Genomic DNA, 18,169 nt, shown 5'->3' on the forward strand with positions numbered 1-18,169 from the left:
ATATGTGCTTCATATTTGGTGTCATTTACTCATACAGTTGTGTTATGTCTGGCAAATCACTGTCAAATCTGTGAAGACTGACATCACAACATCTCCCTTCTTTTTCTTCTGGCTGTTCCCATTAGGGGTCGCCACAGTGATCATCTGTTGCCATTTCTTTTTTTTTTTTCAATAATCCGTTTTAATTATTTTTTCAAAACAATATTACAAATCAACTCTATATATACAATATGTACATGATTACTTCCAATGGTTACATCCACATTGTATGTCAACATTCATTATTAACAGTAAATACAACACGAGCAAAAAAAAACAACAAAAAACCAAAGCCAACAATCTGTATTATCCTTACAACCTATAACTAATCTAAGATTGATTCTGTACTATTACTATGTGCCCTGAGAGAAAGTGGATAGGAACCTCTAGGCCAACACAATGTTGAAGATTTGCTCCCATATTTTTATACTGTTTATGCTTTTCTTGTGGTCACTGATTAACAATTTATGCGCTAAAATATGTCTTATTGCTAACAGTCTAAAATTATCCCAAGATGTCTGGGCCGGGTTTAGCCAATTTGAGGCTATGTACAATTTCATTAATAAGCAAATATTCATGATTACGATCCTTCTTGATTTATCTAAATTCTCCGGGGGAATATGAAGGATCATAAATTCCCAAGAGAGTGTTGAGTTTTGATAGCCCATTTTTTGTAGCTGCAGTTTTAATGAATTCCACAATTTATAAATGCACTTGCAACTCCAGAACATGTGAACAAGTCAGCTGTCTGATCTAAGCATTGTGGGCATTTAGGTGAATTCTTCGAATCAAATTTGTGAAGAGTAAGACGAGTATAGTAGGCATTATTAAATATCATCAGTTGCGTAAATAGTCATTTTTGAAGGGATACTGACTTTAATGTTAGACTAAATGCCTCCAATATCTTACTGTCATCTACCAATACTAATTTTTCCCTCCAGTAATTCGATAAGAGAATGTGTTTATTATATTTCCTCTCTTTTATCAATTTATATGAGGTGGTTATATATTTTTTGTCCTGTAACAGAGCTTCCCACAGATTACGGGATATATTTAAGTCCTCTTCTTTAAGTTCAGAGTTATTAAAATAATTTATATCTGTTGCCATTTCTGCCTGTCCTCTGCATCCTGCTCTGTCACAACAACCACCTGCATGTCCTCTGTCACCACATCTAGGAACCTTATCTGAGGCCTTCCTCTTTTCCTCTTACCTGGCAGCTTCATCCTTACCATCCTTTTCCCAATATACTGAGCATTCCTCTGCAGCACATGTCCAAACTAATGTAATCTTGCCTCTCTGGCTTTGTCTCAGAACCGTCCAACATGGGCTGACCCTGTCATATACACATTGCTAATACTGTCCACCCTCATCACAACCAGTGTAAATCCTAACATCTGTAACTCTGCCACATCCAACTCTGACTCCTGCCTTTTTGTCAATAACACTGTCTCTAACCCATGTAACATAGCTGGTCTCACTACCCTGCTATAGACCTTCCTTTTCACTTTTACTGGTACTTGTCTGTCACAAATCAGTACTGACACTCTTCTCCACCCTCTCCATCTTGTCTGTCCTCTCTTCTTCACCTGTCCTCCACACTCGTCATTACTCTGAAATGTTGATCCCAATCATTTATACTCATCCCCCTTTGCCAACTCTTCTCCTTGCATCCTCAACATTCCACTACCCTCCCTCTCATTCACACACAGATATTCTGACTTAGTCCTGCTGACCTTCATTTCTCTCCCCTCTAGAGCATATCTCCACCTCTACAGGGTCTACTAAATCTGTACCCTACTCTCAGTACAGATCACAATGTCATCTGCAACCATCATAGTCAACGGGGACTCCTGTATGATCTTGTCTGTCAACCTGTCCATCACCACTGGAAATAAGAAAGGGCTCACAGATGATCCCTGATGTCATTCCACCTCCAGCTTAAACACATCTGTCACTACCACCGCAGACCTTACCGCTGTCACACCACCCTTGTGCATATCCTCTACCAGTCTTACAAATACCTCTGCCACTCATGACGTCCTCATACAATACCACAACTCCTCTTTAGGCACCCTGTCATATGCTTTCTCTATGTCCAGAAAGACACAAAGCAACTCCTGACCTTCTCTGTACTACTTCATCAACACTCTCAGAACTAACATCGAATCTGTAGTGCTCTTACCTGGCATGAAAACATACTGCTGACCACTACTCATCACCACCCTGCTTAACATAGCTTCCACTACTCTTTTCCATGACTTCATGCTGTGACTGATTAATGTTATCCTTCTGTAGTTACTACAGCTCTGCACATCAACCTTATTCTTAAAATGATACACAAACACTTTCTCTCCACTCTACATGCAACCTCTCACTTTCCAAGATATCATTAAACAATCCGGTGAAAAACATCACTGCCATTTGCCCTAAACACCTCCATGCTACCACAGGTATGTCATGTGGACCAACAGGCTTTCCAGTATTCATCCTCTTTATAGCTATCCTTACTTCCTCCTTGGTAAGCCTTTGCACTTCCTGATTCACCATACCCACATCATCCAACCATCTCTCTCTCATTCTCTTCATTCATCAGCCTCTCAACGTACTCTATCCATCTGCTCAACACACTTTCCTCACGTGTGAGTACGTTTCCCTAATTATCCTTTATCACCCTTATCTGCTGCACATCTTTCCTTGCTCAGTCCCTCCTTAGTGTGCAACCTGTTATACAAGTCTTTGTATGCCTCATCCTTTGCCTTCGCCACCTCTCTCTTTGCCATGCATCTCATCTCCTTATACTTCTGTCTACATTTCTCATCTATCCAACAATCCCACTCCTTCATTCACAACCTCTGTCTCTGTATACTGTCCTGTACTTCCTCAGTCCACCACCAGGTGTCCTTGTACTCCTTCCTCCATCCACATGTCACACCAAGCATCTTTCTAGCTGTCTCCCTTACTAGCTCTGCTGTACTTACCCAGATATTTGATAAATCGTCACTGCCACCCAGTGCCTGTCTTAACTCTTCCCTGAACTCCACCTCACAATCACCCTTTTCCAGTTCCCATCATCTGATCCTTGGTGCTGGCCTCACACTTCTCTTCTTGTTGATCATCAACATCATGTTACAGACCAGCAGTCTTTGCTGCCTAACTACACTTTCTCCTGTCACCACTTTACAGTCCCAATCTCCTTCAAACTGGCCCTCCTACATTGGATATATTCCACCTGTGTGCATCTCACTCCACTCATGTATATCACCCTATGCTCCTCCCTCTTGTTATAATATGTATTCACCACAGCCATGTCCATCCTGTTTGCAAAATCAACTACCATCTCACCGTCTGCATTCCTTTGCTTAACACCATACATACCCATCCCTTCCTCATCTCCTCTGTTCCCTTCACCAACATGGCCATTGAAATATGCTGCCATCACCACTCTCTCACCCTTTGGTGCAGTCATCACCATGTCATCCAAATGACTTCACATTTTTCTTTATCATCTATCGCACAAGCAACTTGCGTAGCATATGCATTAACAACATTCATCATTGCACCATCAATTTCCAGATTTATAAACATCACTCTATCAGACACTCATGTCATCATCCAAAAACATCCTTGGCATACTGTTCCTTCAGGATAACGCTACCCCCTTTCCCCTCCCATCCACACCCTGATAGCACAATTGTGACCTGTCTAATACACCTAGCTGTACTCTCCTTCCATCTGGTCTCTTGTACACACAATATATCCACCTTCTTCTGGCCATCATATCAGCTAGCTTTTCCCCTATACCAGTCATACTGCCAACATTAAAAGTTCTTATCCTCACTACCACACTATTAGCCTTTCTTCTCTCTTCCTGCCATATGAGTGTTGGACATCCTACAGGGTATGTCTGTCAATGCAAAGGCTACTGTGCCATTGAATGACTCATGTGTTACAGCAATATTAAGACAATGTCACTAATGTTGTCCCATTGCCCCCCAAGTATATGTGGTATCTTACAGATGGCCTGCTGTAATGGGTTGAGAGGGTTGACTGAGCAACAAGAGTGTGAATACAGTGTGCCATACTGACATAGAACAGAAATGTATATCAGGTATTACCTGTGCACATGTCAGTATGAGTAGGTGTATCTGGCCGCCTCATAACAACAGACATGGGATGCAAATTGTCAGTAAAATAAGCTGTACATGTCGTACACGTGTGTAATCTTAGTTACTGTGCATCCAACAGAGTGACATTTCTACAGATACTGGTTGTTGCATTGTCCTGACACAGCCATGGGTACTACAATAAGCAAGATTATCTGTTTGAAATTGGAGAGGTGTCCAACTGTGTCATGACTGTGTGTCCATGCCTACTACAAACAGCTATATGAACAACAATATAGCTGTCTTGACTCAGCAATGCCTTAATTGTAAAACCTGCCTCCACCAAAGTAGAGTAATCCCCTTTGCTGGACAGCAGCAATACACAAACCACAGACTTGGTCGCTATATTGGCTATACAGGGCGAATTAGGAGCAGGCACCAACTTGGCATCAAGTCAGCCTTTGTCTGATCAAGCATATAATGTCACAGGTGGAGTACTGTAAGGCTAACTATGAGTACATATTGGCCACATCCACCAAGGCCAATCACAAGACCATCTTCACATATGTCTGCAATCTCAGAGGCAAAAAAACAACCCACCCTGTAATGGTGGTCAATCAGACCGCATACACACACAACATAGCTATAGCCAACCTGGTGCAGATAGGTGTTTGGCAAGCATCAACCCCTGACTCAGCACCACTATAGGTGGATATGCACAGCACCCACACCCCTCCCCTCATCACCAGTGAGCAGGTACATATTGCCTACTGAAAGGCAACAAACGTAAGTATCTATGAGACCTGATAACATCTCTGTCCACATCCTACATGAACTCAGGCATGTGCTCCCTGCTACATTACCCACTGTAGTCAAACCAAGCCTTGGCACCATCCACTCCCCATCCACATGGAAGATGGCCAATGTCATCCTTCTACACAGACATGAATGAGGAGTAGAGGATAACTAACTAGGTCTCATTGGGGAGAATATGACACATCACGACCAGCAGTGCAATGCAAACAGATATAATGCTGCTAGATTACAGGGGTATGGTGTGGTTGTGAGCGGTGGCTGCTGGTATTCAATGTAGTGTGCAGGCTCTGTACATACTGTTGCCAAATGTATGATGTCTTGTGATGTGTTTCCCTTTTTATGCCTTCCAGGTGCAATGTCATATCAACAAAGGTCAACTTTCTCAGTGGCTGAGACAAATATAATCATAGAAGCCATATTACAGAACCATGCCATAATGTTTGGCCGGAGCCAGCAACATCTGTGGGAGAGGACCGGCCTGTGGGATGACCTTCTCCACAGGGTAAACGATGTTGGCCTGCACGCACATACATATAAGCAGGTCCAGCATCACGCAAATGACCTCATACGCCATGCCCGGTAAAGGGCTGCTGCAGTGGCCAGGGACCGCACAGCCACAGGTGGAGGCCCAGCCATGCAGTCCCCACTGACACCCACTGAGGAGCTTCTCAGCAACCTTGGGGCATCCATCCCAGTACAACATCAGGGTACAGACCCCCCACATGCTGGAGGTGGCTGGCACCCAGACAATGTACAAGGAGTGTGCAGGTATGGCCCAAGTGGAGATTACTAGAATAGTATAGCAGACATACTTGTATTTGTAGAGTATCTATGTGCATGTGTCAGGTCAGATTGCAGTTGTGGATGGGGTTTTCTAAGGCACAGAAGTGCACATCTATAGTGAAGGACAACCAATTGTGCAGTATTGGGGGTTGTACTGTAAATACGCAGACATGCTGTACCAATGCCACATGTGAGTCTGCTGAAAATACTTCTCTCCCACAACTACCTAGGTCCCTCCGGACTGCATGAGGGACAGCATCCTGAAGCTGGTGAGCATGGAATTGTTCTGTTGTGGTTTTCCAATACCCCAGGCATGTGAAGGCCATGCAATGTACCATGCACACACCTGTCACTCATAGCCATAGTGCTTTATGTGCATGTTCACTTGTGGTGGAGTTAACTGTATTGCATCACAGTGGTCACCATAGGGGCCTATCTGAAGAGAATGTAACATCCCTGTAGCATACCTCACAGCCTATCAGTGCAATACTTCTGGACAGAGACCAACAAAATGGGGGGACAAATGGCCTAAGGTAGGGACGTGTGAAACACTACTCTCATACAGTGGATATAAACAGTGTTCACACCCTTATTAAGATGCCAGGAGTTTGTGACATATATACAAATTGAGACCACAATATGTCAGTCTACACCTTTTCCAACCTGTAATGTGACCTATGACATGAACAATTCACTTGTAAAACCAATCAATCTGCTGGGCACCAAATATGGAGCATACAAACTTTACATTAAGCTGGATGCATATGTGTGCACACTCTTCAAATAATATTTTATTGAAGCAGCTTGTGATTTACTGACAGCATTCAGTCTGCTTGGGTACACACCTGCCGTCTACTAAAGGCACTCTGAGTAACACCAAATGAGAGTCTGCTGTCCAAGTCAGATATTCATGACATTTTCTCAGTTGCCTGCAACAGCAACAGCCATGGCTTGTGGACAACTTACAAAGCAGCAATGGGATCTCATATTCGAAAGGTATCAGTTAAGAGTAGGGTACAACAACATTACCACAGCATTGCATACACCATGGAACACAGTAGAGACAGTTGTCAAAAGGTGGACTGAATATGAGACAACAGTGCTGTTGAAAAGAATCTGACGTCTCTCCAAAAATGATGACAAGACATGTCAAAACCTGGTCATGGAAGCTGCCAGGAGACATAACACTGAGGAAGTTGCAGGAATGTCTTGCAAGTACTGGTTTTGTGTACTACATGTGAGAACACTCTCCTGTATTCTGCATACGTCTGGCCTATGGAGTAGGGTCAGAATATGGAAGCATTTCTCCACACCAAAAAACATCAACGGGTGGATACAGTTTGCAGTACAGCACATCAAGTTTCCCAAAGGCATGTGTGAAAATGTGTTATGGTGTAATGAGACTATGGATCAACCTCACAGCCACAATACCAAAAGGTATGTGTGGTGCACAAGCAACACCTCTCTTAACCTGAAGACCAACATCCCCATGGAGAATCACGTTGGTGGCAGTGGCCTGCTGTGGGGATTCTGTTCCAAAGCCAGAAATGAGCCTGTAGTCACTGTGGTGGGAATTCTGAACAGTTCAAAATAACACCCAAGGCTGGCCCAAATCAATCAGGTGTCTGCAAGAATGCTGAGGATTGGGAGGTGTGTCAGCATTCAACATGACAAAGACCTGAAGCATACATCCAAAGCTATCTAAGAATGGCTCCACCTGAACACACTCCTGGTTATGAATTGGACTAGACAGAGCCTAGATGTACACCAGATAGAAAAAAAAAAAACAGTGTGACCTGACAAGGGCTGTGCACATGAGCCACCCTTGCAAACTGACAGAGTTGGGTGACCTTTGCATGGAACAGTGGTCAAATAATGCCAAGTCAATTTGTGCCATGCTGATAGACACCTTCACAGGAAGAGTGAATGCTATAAGTCACTTACAAGGTGCTTCAACAAAGTATCATTTTAAGGGTGTGCACTTATGCAACCACCATATTGTACATATTGCAGTCATTATATTTTACACATAGCACTTTTGCTTGTTTATTGATTGGATTACACAGGTCATATGTCACATGAAAGGTGGGTTACATATTTGAATGTATTATTGTGGTCTCATCTTAAATATTACAAGAACATGGCATTTTAACAGGGTTGTGTACACTTATCATATCCGCTGTAAGCTTAGAAGGTTGGTGGTGTAACAGGAATTGTGTGACCATACATTTACTGCTGGTTTGGAGGTCTGACACTCAAATGTATGTCATTAATCAGTGATGTCACTCCACAGATCATCCCCGTTATGTATTATAGAAACACAGAGGTTCTGAGAAACACAGCAAACATATGAGCCAGACATCTACACATCCTGTGAGGATCTGTACAGTTGAGAGGTATGTTCTGTAGTACTTGCCACTGTGCTATACAGGTGAACAGCAATTATGTGTACATGGGTGCAGTCTGTGCTGGGGAAGGGCTATCACCTACTAACACTAATCACGTATCCCAGAGCTCTATATTGTTAGTTACATGTAGTAAAACTGGCTGCAATGCATGATGTTGAGGGCCGTGTGTCATGCATGTCACCATTTGGGTAATGTGTGGTCTGTGTAACAGATTTGTGCCACCTCACCTGTAAGTATGTGTGTGTGTGTGTGTGTGTGTGTGTGTGTGTGTGTGTGTGTGTGTGTGTGTGTGTGTGTGTGTGTGTGTGTGTGTATGTATCAGCCAACCTCGAATTGCAGGTATTAATGTACATATGTTGTCTTCCCCTCACAGGTGGCGATGGGGTTTAGGGTCCCTCCCGTGTGGACACTGATGTCATTATCTCTGCAGACTCTGACAATAATGAAGTACAGGTGGGGTTGTCAGGGGCTGAATCTGTGCCATTGGTTGGCATCCCACTCTTGCCCACACCATTCCCGCACACAGTGACAATGCCCACACATACCCTGTCACCATTGGCCACAGATGATGGATAGTTGTCAGGTGGTGGCATTGAACAGGCTAGTGTGGTGGCCATGGTAGATGTGAGTATAGACACTGGTCATAGCCGGAGTGCAAGCAAGGTCTTACACAGGCGGATGGACAGGAGTGCTTGCAGGAGGACCGCTTCTCATCAAGCTGCTGTCGCAAATGCCACAGCAGGAGTTACCAGACTCATGTTTCAGGCTGTCATGGATGCACAAGCATGTAGTGAATGCCACACCAGACAAATACTCAGGGTGGCAGATGCAACTCTTCCTGATTTATGTGGCAACATACATGATCTTGCTGAGGCCACACATCAAAATACTGAGGTCATGAATAGACGGTGGGGTGAGACCCTGGCAATCCTCGACCATGGCATGTCTGTGCTACAGCATGTGGTGAGAGATGAGCATCAGCCACGTGGACATAGGTCAGCACCAACAACAGCTGAGAGTCTACAGGGCTGTGCACCTTCACATTCCCGTAGCGGCAGTGACACCAGTCCTACCAAAGAGGGGTTGCTGCCTACATTACACTAGAGCAGACCATGGGCACTTGGTCCTGTCCGGTCCCATCAGGTTCACAGAGCCAGCAGACAGCAGTCACCATCAGTAAGCAGTACTGCATCTGGCCTTGGGCCTGGTTGTTCCAGTGATACCCCTGGCAGGACCAGTTCCCATGTCCATGACTGGAGATGGTGAACTAGACACCCTGCCATGTATGGTCCACAGCTGTCCAACATACCCTGTGTAGGACAGCCGCATGGTGTGACTGTGTGCATACATACACACACACACATCTGTATCACAGGCAGGTCACCTCCAGACACACACAGCACCTCTGCACAGCCCATCTATTGGATACCCCTCCAAACACATACACTTGATGTCAACCGTATGGTCCAGCCTAAGCCTCTAGCAAACCCACACCACATCCTCTGCATATGATGATACCTGTGCCACATCCCTGTCATCCATACCATCGATGCAGGTACATGCTATTATGGGTCTAATGCACGGGGTGAATATAGTACAGTGTAGCTATGCAATACTATGTAAGGGGCTGTATGCTTGCATTTCTTATGGGTACACAGACTGGTGTATGTACCTTATTAACCAGGATGCATTATTGCTGTTAGTACCACTGACTGAATGTAGCCTGCCATGCTGTATTCTGTTTGTGTTCAAGTTGTCTGTGTGTCTGCAGGCTGTGGCCCTGCAGACATTCCCAAGAGGGAGTATGGCGGAGTGGGAATACACGACCCTGTCATAGGCAAGGTACAGCTTTACATGAATTTTCTGTCCTGCACTTCAAATAGCCTAATAGCTTTGCACTTCAGCAGGTTTTTTTATCAATTATTCTAGCACACCTGAGAGCCATCAGCAGTAGTAGTTCCTCACGGAATTAGTTCCAGTACTTAGTAGTTATGATCACCCCTCCTGACATGATTAAAGTACAGTTCTCTGTGCTTTTGCCCATTAACCTGGTGCACTTGGACATTCTGACACACTGTTGCAACTGCCTCATGTACACAGACAACTCTCTCCTCTAAGCTCCCAGCACTCAGATCTGTGAGAGAACCCCCCTATATCACCGAATTGGATGATATGCACTCTCCAGTGAAGACTGGACTAGCTGATCAAGAGGAGAAGAGTCAACACCTGCAACACACCACATGAAACACATACCACTTCAAAACACCTACTATCACAGCTCTGACATGCAAACAATAACCACACATCCACCTTCACAGAGGCACTCAATAGACATTTACCCAAACAACGGAGACCACCAAGACAGACACCCACTCAACCACCACAACACAGCACAAACCACAGGACACATATCTCACCTACATAGTGTGCCACTCAACCTAAGCCTCCAAGGCTAGCCACCTTGCCTGATACAGTAATCATAAGTGACTCAGTAGTGAGGCACACTGATGTCCCACTCACTAGGTTAAACATGGAGGAGGTAGCATTCAGCTGTCTATCAGATGCCAGAATCCAACACATAACACACCTAGTCAGGTCACTCCACAACAGCTACAAGTATCACTCTGCCATCGTCCATGTGTGTGTGAATGACCTAGATGCACCTCCATGGACTATATGAGAAGAGACATGGTGGAGTTCTCAGATTATGAGGGCCAAGCAGGTATGACAGTAGCCCTGAGCAGTATACAACTGTCACCCAGAATGATACCACAGTACAAACAACAAATGATTGACTTCAACAATTGGCTTAAGTGTCTGGTGTCACTCACATGGAATCCAGCATCTGTCTGTTTGGGATGACATGATTGACAGACTGCAATGGCTTGCCAGAGATAGCTTGCATCTGTCACCCCTGGGTTTCCAGGTAATGGCTAAGTGTCGTGCCACCCCTATTTTGTCTTTTTAGGCAGTGTTCCAAATGAAATAACCACCATAACAGCTATACATATATGCAATTTGATGGTCATGCTGCTCAATACTAGACATCTACATCCCGAGATTCAGCCAATTGAAGCACTCCTCGCAATGGAGAACATTGACATTTGTGCTGTAATGGAGACTTGGTTTGCAGCAGCAGACAGGACCCTTGCACTACAGCCTATATCTCATTCCACCCCTGTCAGCCTCAAAACATGGATCACAGCTCCAAAGGCAGTGGTGTCTCCATATTAATAACAGATATGCACACATCCAGAGTAGTCTCCCAGCATAATGCACCTGAGATGCTTCAGATACAACTGATATTGGATAATAGTGCAATCCAGGTCTTAGCCTGCTATAGGTCCCCATCCATATCCCTAAACTCTTAATCCACATTCCTCAACACCCTGGAATATATCAAGGTCCAACCCAACAGTCTCATAGTAGGAGAGTTCAACTACCCCTCCATCAAGTGGAAAAGATACTCAAGCACCAATACACTGCCCTAACACTTCCTGGAATTCATCAGCTCCAATGCCCTGGACCAGCTTATTCCGACACCCAGTAGAGGAAGCCACATCCTTGACCTGTGTTGATTACAAACATATGGGACCATTGCTTGACAACAGTAGTCAATCGCTACCTGGTCAGATCCAACATAAAGTAATCACCATGGAAATCCACATCTCACCCACCACCACATTCAAAGGTAACCACCTTGAATAGCTTCTCTAAAGTTGACTTTGGAGTCACAAGAACAGAGGTGGCTAACTTCACAGCACCCATACCAATGGAAAATACCTGCACGACTGCCAAATCATACACAAATGCACTGTGCAAACATGTATATTAATACATGGTACTAGCTATACCCAACAGAACCATGACACTCTCCTCCAAACACTGGAGGCCAATCTGGTGGTCCCCTGACATTAATAACCTGTACAACAGAAGGAAGAAACTGTTGCAGAAAAAGATGAAGTCCCAAGAGTGGTAAAACTCCCTTATTAGCCTAAATAACTACTTGATATCCCTCATGAAATCATCTAAAGCCACCTATGATGGCAGATTAGCAGCAGACACTGACAACAATCACACATCCTTTGATAGTTATATCAAGAACAACCACACCAAAAGCCAGAAGTGCTCTGAGTTACTGCACAATATTACCTCCTATACTGAGCCAACAGATATTGCCAACATTCTTGCCAACACATTCATTGCCAGCTTTACCCCTCTCTCCACCCCAGGGGAACAATCAGTGCTAGGAGAATGCCAGGCACCCAGGATTACTGCTGCCCAGGTTACACCTGCACTGCCCATGCCCAAGAATACAGCTTCTATGGGATCCCACATTATTCCTGGTTGTGTTCTACATGAACTACAAAGATACCTGACACCAGATCTATGTGCTCTGTTCAGTCACAGCCTCACCTCAGGCTTTGTCCCTCCCAAATGACACACTGCTATAGTCATCCCTCTCCATAAAGGTGTGGCAACTAGAGACCCAGGGAATTATCAGTCCATTAGCTTGAGGAGTCTGATATGTATAGCTATGGAGCACATCATCAGGGACCTGATCGACAAACATATAGGTTCATAGGTTCATACTAGGCTATCTGCCCTACGGCATTTATAAGCCTAGCCAGAATGTGTTTGGCTTTAGCCACCCATTTTAAATTTATTTTGCTATGCCCTTTTTCGAGGTTAGTATACTGTGCCTCTGTCTAACAGTGACACAGAAGTGATACCCGGGGTAAACCTATGATCTCCCACCCACTCATCAAGATTCCTCTTGAAGAGAGTCAGTGAGGGACTCTGCCTAACCTGGACTGGGATTTTATTCCAGAGTGAAGGGAGCCTCTGGGTTATGAATCTGTCCCTCCAGCATGTCCTATTTATTTCATTGCTGAGGTTCAAGTCTCTCGAGCGCATAGCTCGATGGGATTTGGATTTTCTGAGGTGCAGCATGACCATTAATTCCGGATTGGACGTGGCTTTATACGTCAGGCACAGATCACCTCTGAACAGGCGGTATGCCATGGAGTAGAGCTGGAGTTTCTTTAACCGGGCAGCATATGGCATCTGTTTGAGCCCTTTGATCCTCTTGGCGAGGTACTTTTGGGGTCTTTCCAGTTGCTGCAGGTGTCTGGTAAGGTACATCCCAAAAGGGGCATTGTACTCAATTATGGGCCTGATGAGGGATGAGTAAAGAGGCACAATGACCTCCCCTGATCTAGATGTGAATCCCTTCATGATTAGGTGGGCTATATAAAATGTTTTTCTAACCACTTTGGCCACGTGGTTGACAAATGAGAGATTGCTATCAACTTGGGTCCCCAGGTCCCTAATTACTTCTTCTGTACTTAATGGATTACCACCTATGTGGTAATTTGTGGGCACTTTGTTTTTGCCAAAGGGGATAACTATACACTTTTTGGCATTTAGCTTGAGGTCATGGCTCTGACACCAGTTGTCTGTTTCTATGAGGCCCTTTTGGAGGATGTTTGTGTCGGCTGGAGAGTCGATTATGGTGCCCAGTTTGCAGTCATCTGTGAACTTGGTCAGTCACAGTCCTTCCGTGTTGGCCTGTACCTCCGAGAAATATATACCGAACAAGAGAGGTCCCAGGACTGAGCCTTGTGGGACACCACTTGTAACTGGTTTGGAGTCTAACATGGCTCCAGCAATTCTAACCATGTAGGTTCTGAGCTTGAGCCAGTTTGCAATCCATCTAGTGACATAGGGGTTTATATTTAAGCTGGTGAGCTTATCTATAATGCCAGAGTGGGGTATTGTATCGGAGGCTTTTGCGAGGTCCAGGTAAGCTGTGTGGACCACCTTCCCCTCGTCAATGGCCTTGGTGACTGTTTCAAAGAAATCAACCATGTTTAAGAGGCAGGATCTGCCCTTAACAAAGCCAAACTGGGTAGGATCCAGTGTCTGTAGGTCCCCAATATCTTTATTTATGAGGTCCATGATGATCCTTTCCATAGCTTTGCAGACCAAGCTAGTCAGGCTTATGGGGCGATAGTTTCCAGGATCTGTTGAGGCACCACCTTAATGGAAAGGGACCACTGTTGCTGTACACCACTCTTTGGGCACATATCCTGTAGTAAGGCTGAGATTGAACAGTAGTTTTATGTTTGGGTTTAGCTCTTCTTGGAGTTCATGTAGGATGCAGCCCGGGACACCGTCTGGTCCCATTGATGCTGTGCTTTTTGCTTTGGAGAGGGCGGCTCTTACCTGAGCATCTGAGATGTTAGGGGGGCAGCACTCTGCTGGGGTAGATATTTGCCCTTTTGTTGGTGAGGGGGGGAGTTTGCGCTGAACCTGTCAGCTAGGATGTTGGCAATGTCTGTGGGTTCAGTGTATTTGTTGTCATTTTGGACTAATTCTGAGCATATCTGGGAATTACCACCCAGGTTCCTAACATAACTAAAGAAAGCCTTGTGATTATCCTTAGTGTCCTGTGCAATTTTTCTCTTGAAGCAGGCCTTAGACAATTTTATGAGTGCCCGTAGTTTTTTGCTAATACTGATCAGTGATGCCTTCCCTTTTTGGGATTTTGCTCTATCATTTAGTAGCTTCCTCCTTCTATTGTATAGTTTGTTTATGGCTGGGGTCCACCAGACAGGACGTCTGCCTTTGGAGGATTGGGTCTTGGTTTTATTTGGGATCGCATGATCCATGCATTCCTGAAGGTGTTCATAGAATGCGTTTATAAAGGATTCTGCGGTTTGGGCTGTATTTTCCACAGGCCCGGGGGCTTTGAAGGATTCCACCTCGGTTTTGAGGAGTGTGAAATTTGCTTTAGAGAAGTTTTCACTGTGGTTTTCTGGGCAGGGGGTGGGGTCGGGATGTGAATATCCAGTGAGATTAGTTTATGGTCTGATCTTACCAGTGAGGGATACACTTCTGGTCTGGAGCATAGAGTCCCCATGTTGGTGATGATCAGGTCCAGTATATTTTCCCCTCTTGTGGGAGTGGTAACAAGTTGTTCCATAGCATTTGAGTTTATAAATTCTAGGAACCTTTGGGCTATGGTGTTGGAGCTAGAGTAATGCTCCCAGTCTATGTTTAGGTAGTTGAAGTCGCCCAATATAATGGTGTTTGGAGAGACCTTCATATTTTTCAGTGTTCTCAGGAAGGCTGAGTGGGGTTCCTGGGTTGGTGAGGGTGGTCTGTAGCAGGCTATAAACTGGAAGGCAGTTTTACCCACTGATAGTTGCACATGGATAGTCTATGATGCTTTGTGCTTTGCGACCAACCTATAGGTGTGGGTATATCACCTAACTCTGGACCCCACACAGTTTGGCTTTGTGAAAGGGAGATCATGCCTGCCTACCTGGTTGGCTTCTTTGAGTCAGTCACCAAGGCTGTGTATGACAGTAAGGCACTGCATACAGCCTACATCAATCTAGCCAAAGCTCTTGATACCACTCCTCACTCAGGAATTATGGATGAACCCACCAAACTAGGCATCAACCTCTATACCACTAGGGGGGGTTGCAAATTGGCTCACAGATATGTGTGTGAAAGTAGTGAGCTCCAAGTCATACTGCCAGCCAGTCATGAGTATAGTCCCACAGGGATCAGTCCTGGGTACTCTCCTGTTCAGCATCTACTTCTTTTGAGTCCAGAGCAACACAAAGGAACTCTGGCTGACCATGTTCACAGACAGCTGCAAGCTGGGAGCCATCATTAATTCCACAAGTGATGCAGCCATCCTACAGAAAGGCCTCACCGAGACCACTGACTGGTGTGTCAACCATGGCATGAAGCTCAACACCACAAAATGCATCATCAGCCCCTTTGGTAAAATCTCAGTTCCCACTAAGTACCACATTGATGGAAGCCCAGTGAACATTGTAGGTGTTATTAGAGATCTGGGAACACAAGTTGACAGTAAACTCTCCTTTAACCACCACATTGTCACTGTGGTCAGGAAATCCTTCCATGTGGCACATCTCATTACCAAGAGTTTTGCATCCAGGAAGAAAGAGGTCATCATCTCTGTGTAGTCTTCCCTCATTAGACCAATCATCAAGTATACTGGCTCATTTGGCATGTACCTCACTAGATACCTGCAACAGCTGGAGAGGCCACAGAAGTACCTCACAATGAGGATCCTAGGCATTAAACACATGTCCTAAACAGACAAACTTAAATTACTCCATCTATTCTCTGTCTCATATCACCTGCTTAGAGGCGATCTCTGCTTGACTTGCAAAGCCATGTCTGACCCATCTCTTTCACAAATGCTACATCTAAAGACATCCCAATGTCTCTGCACCACACACTACAGGGGCCTCAACCTCATTACCACACTCCACACAACATGCTGCAGGGACAGGTTCCTCACTCAGAGACTGCACATGCCCTGGAATATAGAGAGATTTTGATGAGTGGATGGGTAATAGAAAGTTCACCCCAGGCATCACTCCAGGGCTCTACTTGTTGGGGGCACCGGGAACTAACATCGGGTGACACAATGGCAGATCTCTTCTATGAGCCAGACTTGTAATGACTCCAGAGCCATTAGCCTAGTACACACCTATGAACCTATAAGGGGAGTGACAACGGCATGACTGATAAAGTAGTTCAGTGGTTGTGTAACTTATCAAAATACTTCTGCCTACAAACATACACACCCACATTTGCCAGATTTGAGAGTAGAACCTATGCCTATTTAGTTATTTTTACTATTGTGTTGCACAGTTATCGCATGCACTACAGAGCTTACTGGACTGACAACTTGCCAAAGGTGCTGATACAGGAAATGACATCAGCATGACTGATAAAGTATGCCAATGGGTGGGAAACATAACAAAGTACTCCTTCCTACAATCATACACACCCAGATTTGCCAGATTTGAGAGTAGAACCCCTACATATCTAGTTATTTGTGCTATAGTGTCACACAGTTATCACACAAGCTATAGAGCTTACTGGGTTGACAACTTGCCAAAGGTGCTGATAAGAGGAATGACATCAGCATGACTGATAAATTATGCCAGTGGGTGGGAAACTTATCAAAATACTTCTTCATAAAAACATGCACACTTTCACACAGACTTATACACCCACATTTGCCAGATGTGAGAGTAGAACCCCTGCCTATCTAGTTATTTATACTATAGTGTTGCACAGTCATTGCATGCGCTACAGAGCTTACTGGGCTGACAGCTAGCCAAAGGTGGTGATAAGGGGAATGACATCAGCATGAGTGATAAAGTAGGGCAGTGGGTGGGAGACTTATCAAAATACATCTTCTTACAAACACACTCATTTGCCAGATATGAGATTAGAACGGCTGCCTAGCTAGTGATTTGTACTATAGTGTTATGCAGTTATCAGACATGCTAAGGAGCTTACTGGGCTGACACCTGGCCAAATGTGCCAATAAGGAAAATGACATCAGCAGGACTGATAAAGTGGGGCACTGGGAAGTGTTGTGGGTGGGAATGGCCCAAAATTGTTTCACCTACAAACAAACACACACGCCCTCACTCTCACATACACAACTGTCGCGCACACACACACACACACACACACACACACACACACACACACACACACACACACACACGCAGGTGATGTGATATTATAAACCCAGCCTCAGTACTGTTATGCAATGGGTTCACCTTTTATGCTGGCACATGCAACTGTTTACAACTGGTATGTCACTGTCCACAGCAGGACATCACTGTATGCCATTCAGGGTATCCGTGTGTGTGTGACTCACTCTGTCTGCATTCCCCTTTGTCTGTCTCTGTGTCACTGTCTGTTTCCCAGTTCCCCACATCGATGTGTGTGTATGCTTGACTTATGTTATCTGTTGCCCATATATATGTGTGTGTGCATCTCACATAACAGATTCAGTTATATCACATAATGGCCACCTACAACTAGCTGAGTTTAATCTTGTCTGATGTGTGTGTGTGTGTGTGTGTGTGTGTGTGTGTGTGTGTGTGGGGGACATTTGAGGTGTACATAGCTGTCTGTATGCATGGACATATATACACAATACAGTC

The sequence above is a fragment of the Protopterus annectens genome, chromosome 1.part0 (genome assembly GCF_019279795.1).
Source record: "Protopterus annectens isolate FY-2018-M chromosome 1.part0, PAN1.0, whole genome shotgun sequence".
NCBI lineage: Eukaryota > Metazoa > Chordata > Ceratodontiformes > Protopteridae > Protopterus > Protopterus annectens.